Source organism: Eupeodes corollae, chromosome 2, assembly GCF_945859685.1.
Source record: "Eupeodes corollae chromosome 2, idEupCoro1.1, whole genome shotgun sequence".
Lineage (NCBI taxonomy): Eukaryota > Metazoa > Arthropoda > Insecta > Diptera > Syrphidae > Eupeodes > Eupeodes corollae.
In genome coordinates this window covers 90,687,941-90,696,844 of record NC_079148.1, presented here as the reverse complement: position 1 = coordinate 90,696,844, position 8,904 = coordinate 90,687,941, and the positions used below count along the sequence as shown (strand labels likewise).

The following is an 8,904-nucleotide window of genomic DNA, read 5'->3' as shown; positions in this document are numbered from 1 at the left end:
GTGTTGCACTGTCCCGCGGAAATTCTTCGGCTTTAGCTCCGTATTTGGCTGTCTCCAAACGTACCCCTTAAAATCCGATCCTCGAAGATTAAATTCACTTTCATCATTAAATATTACGGTGTTCCAACAAATTTCGTCCATGTTCAGATGCTCACGAGCAAATTTGATTCTTTCTATTTTGTTTTTACTGCTGAAGAAGGGCTTTTATCGGACAGTCCTTCCATTAAAATCGGCATCGCTTAAAATCCGGGGTATTGTCTCAGCGCCGCACTTTTTATGTAAATATTTGTCTGCTTCTTGGGTTAACTTTGGTGCACTTAAAGTAGGATCTTCCTTTACTTTTCTTACAATCGAAGAACTAATTTTTACCATTTCTGCAATTTTTCGTTGGCTTTTTCCATCTTTAAAATGTTTAAGTCCGCGGGGTTCGATACTCGTATAGCGTTCCATGTCGAAATCACAAATTCGAAATATTTAATTATGCGATTGAAGCACGAATAAAAGGGAAAATGGACTGCTAATTCAATGTGATTATACAACAAAGTCAATACAGTGGCTCCAACGCATAATCGGACAATAGTTCAATTCATATAAAATGGGCTGTAACTTAAGAAAAAAACAGCTATATATATATTTTTTCGCTCTTATTTAAAGTAGTACATTGACTTATCCAAAAAACAACAAAAAAACTAAACATTTTCAAATTTTTACGGTTAATTCAAAGAAAAAAAAAAAAACAAAAGAAAACCAGTTTTTAAAGTTCAACAAATAATCGGACAAAGTAATAATCTTCTTAAAAACAGTAAAAATCCATTGTCTAGTATTTGGTAGCAAAGCCTTTACTATCCAGAACGGCTTGAAGTCGATTTGGCATGGATTTAACCAAATTCTGGCACACCTCAGACTCAATAGAGTTCCAAGTTGTTGTGATTCCCAATTTTTCCGCACTCTTCTTCACATTTTTCAAAATGTTGAGTTAGGCAAAATTGTCCATTTTACCATCTATAAAATGCAAATTGCCTACCCCAGCACTTGACATGCAGCCCCAAAACCATGACAGAGCCCCCTTCGTGTTTAATTGTGGCTTTGGTGTTTTGTTGATGGAACTCAGTATTTAGCTCCCGCCACACATACATCTTTCCAGCCATGCAAATTAAATTTGCTCTCATCAGTGAACAAGAGCTTGAAGCATCGAAAACTGCAAATAAAATATATTTTTTTAGAAATATGATCACTGATCACATTACCGTATTCCAAAAATCTTTTGGTTTCAATAAATATCCTTTTGCATTGTTGAACCTTTAATTTTTAATAAATGGTTTTTTTCTAGCAACTCTTCCATAGTATTCGTATCTATGGAGAGTGTAACGGACAGTGTTGAGGCAAACATCCTTCCCAAAACGATTTTTGAGGGAAATTTGCAGATCTTTAGCTGTTTTGAAATGATTTTTTTAATTTCTTTTAATACTCACCGCTCTTCTCTTTCACTAAAAAGTTTTCCTTGACCTTCTCGGCTTTTGTTGGCCAATCTAAATTCATTTCTATACCTTCTGATGATATCATGGACTGTAGATTTGCTCGTCCAACCAACTCGGCAATTTCTCTTACCGTTTTTCCTTCAAAATTCGATTTTATAATTAATTGCCTTACTTCGACTGTTGTTTGTTTTCCACTTGAAGTCATTTTTGCACTACTTGGTTGAAGATTCATTAAAAGATTGATCAGAACAAAAAAAGCTGCTTGTGAAAATTTTTAAGTATTTACTCTCTTGTCCGTAAATTCTTGAACTTTAAAAAATGGTTCTATTTAGTTTTACTCTTTGAATAAACCGTTAATATTTGATTGCATCATTTTAGCTGAGAAATTGTTTCTGAACAAAATAATTATTATGACTGGTTAAGCTATTAAATATGTATAAATTCTTCATTTTTCGTTAAACCATCATTTGAATTAACCCAATAAATAATATACCCTATGGTTTTCTTTTCATTTTCAAGTGGTTTCTTTTCTATTTAAGTTTTTCAACAAAGAAATTGAGTGCATGATTTTGGCTGGGAGGCACTGTATTTTGTAAAACACGGAAAACACTATAAGACACTTCTTTATTTGTTCACCAGATTTTTCATTTTCATAAATCCTAATTCTATTTGGTTGTGACAAATTCAATTCATTGTAGCGTAGGTGCTTTGATTAAACTGAAAATTTTAATTTATTTAGAAAAATTTACCAAGCCTACTTCTGTGGGGTCTTAAATTATTTATTTGAATTTTTTTAATTTAGAAAAAACAGCAAGTCTTTCAACGAACGTTTTCAATTCAAGAAAACGTAATAAAAAGCGTTATCTCAAAAAGAGTTATACACTAACAGTCTTATTTAATAGAATTCGCTAAACAGATGAATAGTTATACAGTGAATAAGGATTTATGTAGGCTCTATGTAACGTTGCAAAAATTCCTATTTATAAAAAAATCTGCTATAAATTTTAGTTATACAATGCTTATATCAAAAAAAGTGCCAAAAGTACTATAAAATCTGCTAGTTGTCATAGCAACTAAAATATAACAAAATAATTCCAATTATTTGTATGATATTCTCTTTCGAAAATCTATATTTTTTTTAGATTCTTCGTTTCTTCGGCTCACGAGCTAAACTCGAGAGGCATTATTGTTTTTATTTTAATTTCAAAAAGAGAGGAGAGAAATCAAAATGACATTTACGAAATAATAATAACAATAATTTCCTTATGTAGGCTCTATTCAACCTCAAAACGCGTTTAGCTTATTATGGGACTATGCAACCTTGTATAAGTTTTATAAATAGCATTTTTGCGTTTAGAGGCATTATAGAGATAACATAACTTTATGTAGGCTCTATACAGCGTTTTTAAATAAGACTGTAATTCTTTAACTGAATAAGCACACAATTTTTAAAAATACTTTTTACAATTTTTTTTAAATATTGACGGGTATTGTATATTTAAAAATTTATGAGAAAAATTTGAAAAGAATTACGCAAAGTTAACCTCTAGTACAGTCCCAATATTTTTTGGTCGCGGAGGACTTTTTGCCATGCCAACATACACCAGAATTCTGATAAAGACTCCTTTGTTGCAAAAAGTTCTTTTATCAAAGAATCTCATGTCAGGTCATCAAGTACTTAAACTGCAGCGATGTCGGCTTAACTAGCTTTTACATTCTCCGCTAAGTCTCCGATTCGTCTTGATATTGTGTTATTTGACAAAGGAACGGTGTCAACTATTTGTTTGGCCTTTTCACCCAACAAACATTCAACAATGTCTTTAAACAAAAGTCTTATTAAGTTTTCAGCAATGGCATTAGCTTCCGAAACTTACCAAGTAGGACGCCATCAACGCATTTTCGTTGAGTGATAAGTAATAATGGTTTGAGATTTAGTAAGTTCAGCATACTTTATTTTGAAGAAATCTGGATGAATCCCCGCGCAGTGACTTTTCATTTTCGCTGCAAACATTTCACTGTTCGGCAACACTTTGTTGCAAATTACGCATTGAAGTTTGTTGTCATTTGTCTCAGCAAATCCAAAATTCAAATATGATTCGTGGTTCTTCCTTTTGTCTGATTTTTTTCTACAGCATTGATCACCGTTTAACTAGTACTAGGCAAACTATTAAACTCAAAACTTTCAGAAATCTCTAACACCGCTGTCTCTATTGCGTCATTTTCCTTCGCACTAAAATAAGTATATGGGAAAACGAACAAACACAATAAAATCATTGAAATCATTTTTTCCAGTTACATGCTTAAAAAGCAGAAGTTATTAACCAGGGATTACTATTTTACGTCAATTATGAATTTGTTTGGACATACCCGTCAGTTGGTGATTCTTTGGCAGCTTTGGGTGCTTTTGCAGAGCATTCACTTGCTTTTTTCAAAGATCCAGACTTAAGCCAGAGATCCATTCGAAAATGTTATGAATAAAAACAAAATAAAGTAAAACTCACGCACTAAAAGCAACTGCAAATTAACTTCATCGTACTACGTTTAAAAGTTTGCATGAATTGAACAAAAAACTGTTTCTATTTCAATCGTCACTCTCCTCGTGGTATACGAGTAAGATAAAATAGAATTTTACATAAATATGAATATGAATATGAATATGAATATGAATATGAATATGAATATGAATATGAATATGAATATGAATATGAATATGAATATGAATATGAATATGAATATGAATATGAATATGAATATGAATATGAATATGAATATGAATATGAATATGAATATGAATATGAATATGAATATGAATATGAATATGAATATGAATATGAATATGAATATGAATATGAATATGAATATGAATATGAATATGAATATGAATATGAATATGAATATGAATATGAATATGAATATGAATATGAATATGAATATGAATATGAATATTCATATGAATTTATGAATTTCAATTCGACTTCTGCGATCAAAATTACAAGATCAGAAACCCAAAATTAACTATGTAGTTACTAGTCTGTCTTGGAATTTCTATATTTTTTCAAATATTTCCCCGGAACACTTCGATATTCTTCGCGGAGCACTTGGTGAAAGCTCTAAAGCTTTCTGCTAGGAAAGAATTGTATTTATTTTTGGAGTTAAGTAATTAGGTATAAAAATAAAATTATTATTGGATTAAAATAAAACAAGTTTCGGTTAAGTTTGGTAGTTGGGTTTTCCACATTTCGTAAATTAGTTTTGGTACGAATCTTACAGCATTTTGATATAGTTCGAAGATATTTCGCTAAACGTTAACTTAATTGCAGAAATTAAGGATTGTTTGTCTTCAAACTGACGACCGCCATTATTAATTGTGGGTACTGAATATCCTCAAGAAGGAAGTCCAAATTTGACTCCTCTGTTCAGGGTTTTATTATGTGCACTAAGTAAATAGGTGCGTTATAATGTTAGTAGGCCAAATTTATGGGTCAAAAATTGTTAGATTATTTAGGAAAATTTCTTTCCAAGATTCTTTTATGCATAACTGCAGTAATTTTTGATGTAACGATCACAACCTTAACTGTGCCATAATAACTGACAGCTTTCCATATTGATCATGGCTTTTAACACCTCATTATTTTTGTCAAACCGTTCTTTTCAAGATTATTTGGGTCTTAAAAAAATCTAGCAGCATAAATTTCTGTTCTTCGTCTAGTTTGATTCGTTTAAGATGTCTTGAATTTGTATAACTCTTAAAACTGGCGTAAACGTAAGTCTATGTTTGCCCCAGAACCATAATCATCAGATGCACACATTAATATTGCTTGCCTTCAAACTGCTGCTGTTACAGGTCTTTTACCTCCCTTTATATTTTACTGTACGAGTCATTATTTTTTAAGTAAGAATTAAATCCATTAAGACTTCAGCAAATCTTATCACATTCCCGTTCGATCTTGGTGTCTAATCAAGTTGATTTTAGCTTTTGAAACACTGCTAAGGCATCTAGATCAAAACTCAAAAACATTTGTTTTGGAATTTTTGGCAGGTCGCTTATCGTTATCATTGCAAATTTCTGTCCTTGAAAATAATTTCCTGATTGAAATCCATCGAAAATTTTTACTGACAGAAGTCTGTCATTGGACTTAAGTGTAATTAGAACACTTTTTGAATATAAAAGTATCAGCTGTTCAGGAAAATGAATTTCCGTCCGGAAAATAGAAAAACACATGTTTAGAGAAAAATAAATGCTTATATATCCTTTTTTGTTCAAATAAATTCTTTGTGTGATTTCCGATCAATCGGTATATAATTTTCACTTTTAATCAAAAGGAAACACCGTCAATTATCGACTCAAAAATTTGTCCGGATCGATTTCAATGATAGCTATAACTGGCGCCTTAACATAATAAGGGAGTAGTAAGCATCAACAGATGTCAAAAAACCTTCAATATTTTTAAAACAAAAGTAGAAAGCATTTTCGAAAATAATTGTGCTTATTCAGTTAAAGCAGAGTGTATAACAATTCCTATCGCTTTTGAGAGCCATCGTAATAATGTTTAAAAGAGTTAGTTCAACAAAGACTGAAAATTGAAGCCCTTGAAAGTAATAATTGATGGCGGTACGTTAGATGTGTAAAGTATCACTTAAGAGTTATATTAATATTTTTTCACTGCTATATTTTTACTCAAAACTGTATCATTAGAACTGCCGAAGTTTTTGGTTTGTTTAATAGAGTTAACATTGCATTGATTCTTATCATAGTGCCCAAAACTGTGATTAAAGGCGTATTTCGAATAAAGGAATCAGTCTCAAGTTTTATCATAAATTTCGTATTTCTAACTTCTAACTAACTAAAGTCAAAGAATAGCTCAAATTCTATCGTTATATTGATGAACTAAGCAACAGAAAAGAGACATGCTAGCCGAGAGTTGAAATATTACATTTTTTTTATATTATAAAATACACGATAGAGTCGCGCGTACTTGCTCTAATAGTTGAAGTAGTTCTTCCCTATAAAACATTGATGTTAAAAAGTAAAAAAAAATAGCTTTTGAAAGCGCTAGTAAGTCTTTAAAAAATAAAACAAAACATAAGAGGTGTGTTCAAATAGTACCCGGAATTTTCGTTTTTGTGGTGGTCCCCTTCAAAGTAGCCCCCCCCCCAGATATAATACATTTATGCCAGCGTTTTTTCCAATCTTCGAAGCACCCTTGATATTCAGTTTTAGATATGTCCTTGAGCATTCTCAGCGATTCGGCCTTTATTTCTTCGATCGAGGAAAAACGCCATCATTTCATGGGTCTCTTCAACTTTGGAAACAAGAAAAAGTCACACGGAACCATATCTAGTGAATATGGAGGTTGGGGCATGACTACGGTATTATTTTTGGCCAACAAATTACGAACAAGCAACGACGAGGGGCGAGCCATGAATTGTTTTTCCATAAATGTGAGCGTTTTTTTCGGATTGCTTTACGCAAACGTCGCATAAATTAAAGGAAATACTCCTTATTAACCGTACGACCTTGTGGTAAGATCTCTTCACGCACTATGGCATTATAATCGAAGAAAACAGTAAGAAAACCTTCACATTTGAGCGAACTTGACGTGCTTTTTTAGATGCTTCCAGATGGACGATTGTGCTTTGGTTTAATATAATATAACCCTACACCCATGTTTCATCACCAGTTATAACCCTTTCAAGCAAACTTGGTTCGTCGTTGACGTCATTCAAGAGCTCCTGAGCGATGTTTATGCCATTATATTTTTCATCATATATTGTTTATACAAGCAGAAATCGCCGAGCTCATAAAAACACGTCGAATCTTAGCAACTACCACAGACAAAGTAAACAGTGAATATAGCTGAAAATTGCATCATACTTTAGGGACATGTATCCCAACACAATACCGAACAAATTTTGACCTTCGAACTCTCCAGACCCACAAAATTTTTAAATTCCAGTTAATTTTTGAACACACCTCGTACTTAAAGGGGCCTTTCTTAGGAACACATTTTTGTACAATACTTTTTAGTTAAAATTGTTATTCCGGATTCAATGACTTTTGAAAAAAAAAAATACTTTTTTTAAGCTTAAGGGGCCGGTTATAGCCATCAGTAAAATTTGATACAGGAGGAATCTGAGATACGTCATTAAATTAAATGTCACTTTAAAGCTTCGCACCTCAGACAATTTTTTTACTGTTGCTTTAATCAGTAAATTTTTTAATGATGTGATTGAAACAGTAAAAAAATGAAACATCAACATTAAAACGAAATGGATTTTTTTGGCTTTTGGAATTCACTGTTCAGTAAAATGAAACTTCATCAACAACAAAAAATAAAAGGGATTTATAAATTAAATAAACCTTTAAATGCATTGTTGCTTTTTGAAAAAAAAAAAAAATACTCGAATATAGAATTCATCTTATAGCATCAATATTTTGCGAGAAATAAATCTGTAACATGTTCAAAAATTAAAAACAAAAATTTTACTAATGGATTTTTCTGATAGCTATAACCGGTCCCTTAAAGTGCGAAACAAGTTTTCCTGTATCTTAGATTCGTATAAAAAGCTGCTCTAACAACAAAGTACTCGTGTCATGCAAAAAGTCTTTTGTGCAATCACTGCCTGTGCCATCAAAGGTTTTTTCACGGGTAGTGCCCCTTGCGAGGAATTGGCAAATCCTCCAAGAGTTATTCTTGTCATGAAAAGTGCTTTCTCAAATTAGCCGTTCGGATTCGGCTCCCTGACAACAGTACCCACACACGTGAATGGTTGAGAGTTGTAAGTCACTAGGCCCTAGGCCCTAAATCCACGGACTGTTGCGCCACCCAATGTATTTATTGCTTAACTACAAATTATATAAGCCTTCCAATATCAGACCAAGTTCATACAAAAAAAGTCAGGTATTTTGAATTTCAAACCATAACCTTTTTGGAAATAAATCATTTGTTTCAACGAACCACACGTGTATTAAATAATTTAGTTTTAAATTTGTGTCTTTTTTAAAGAATAGTTTCACATATTGGATTAGCTCATCAACAATAATTGAAATTGTAAGCGTTTTTAATTTAATCGGTAATGCAATGTTCGAGATATTTAATCTTACCGAAGATACGAGTATTATTAACTTCAATCAAATAACTAACATCTCAACCGGATCTGCAACTAAATGTTTCTTATGTGAAACAGAATTCGGATAATCATCAAATATTATGAATTATTTAGTTGTGTCGAACTTTATTCAGAAAATGGTTCTAAAATCATAGCACATTCCATTGCCTTGAAAAATTTGTGACGCTATTGTTAAAAAAATCAAAAATAAAATAAATGGATTGATATTGAGTGAAAATTAAAATTGCTGAATTAAAAAAAAAATACTAAATAGCTATGTCCTTAAATTTTATTCGTGAGTCGAAGACGTATTTCT

At 31.9% G+C, this 8,904-nt stretch overlaps 1 protein-coding gene across 1 annotated transcript in view; it reads right to left on the bottom strand.

Annotated features, from left to right (window-relative positions):
- LOC129946026 (uncharacterized) overlaps positions 1 to 8,904 on the bottom strand; it is a 109,265-nt gene that overhangs the window by 85,429 nt on the left and 14,932 nt on the right. The gene's annotated exons all lie outside the window — the stretch shown is intronic.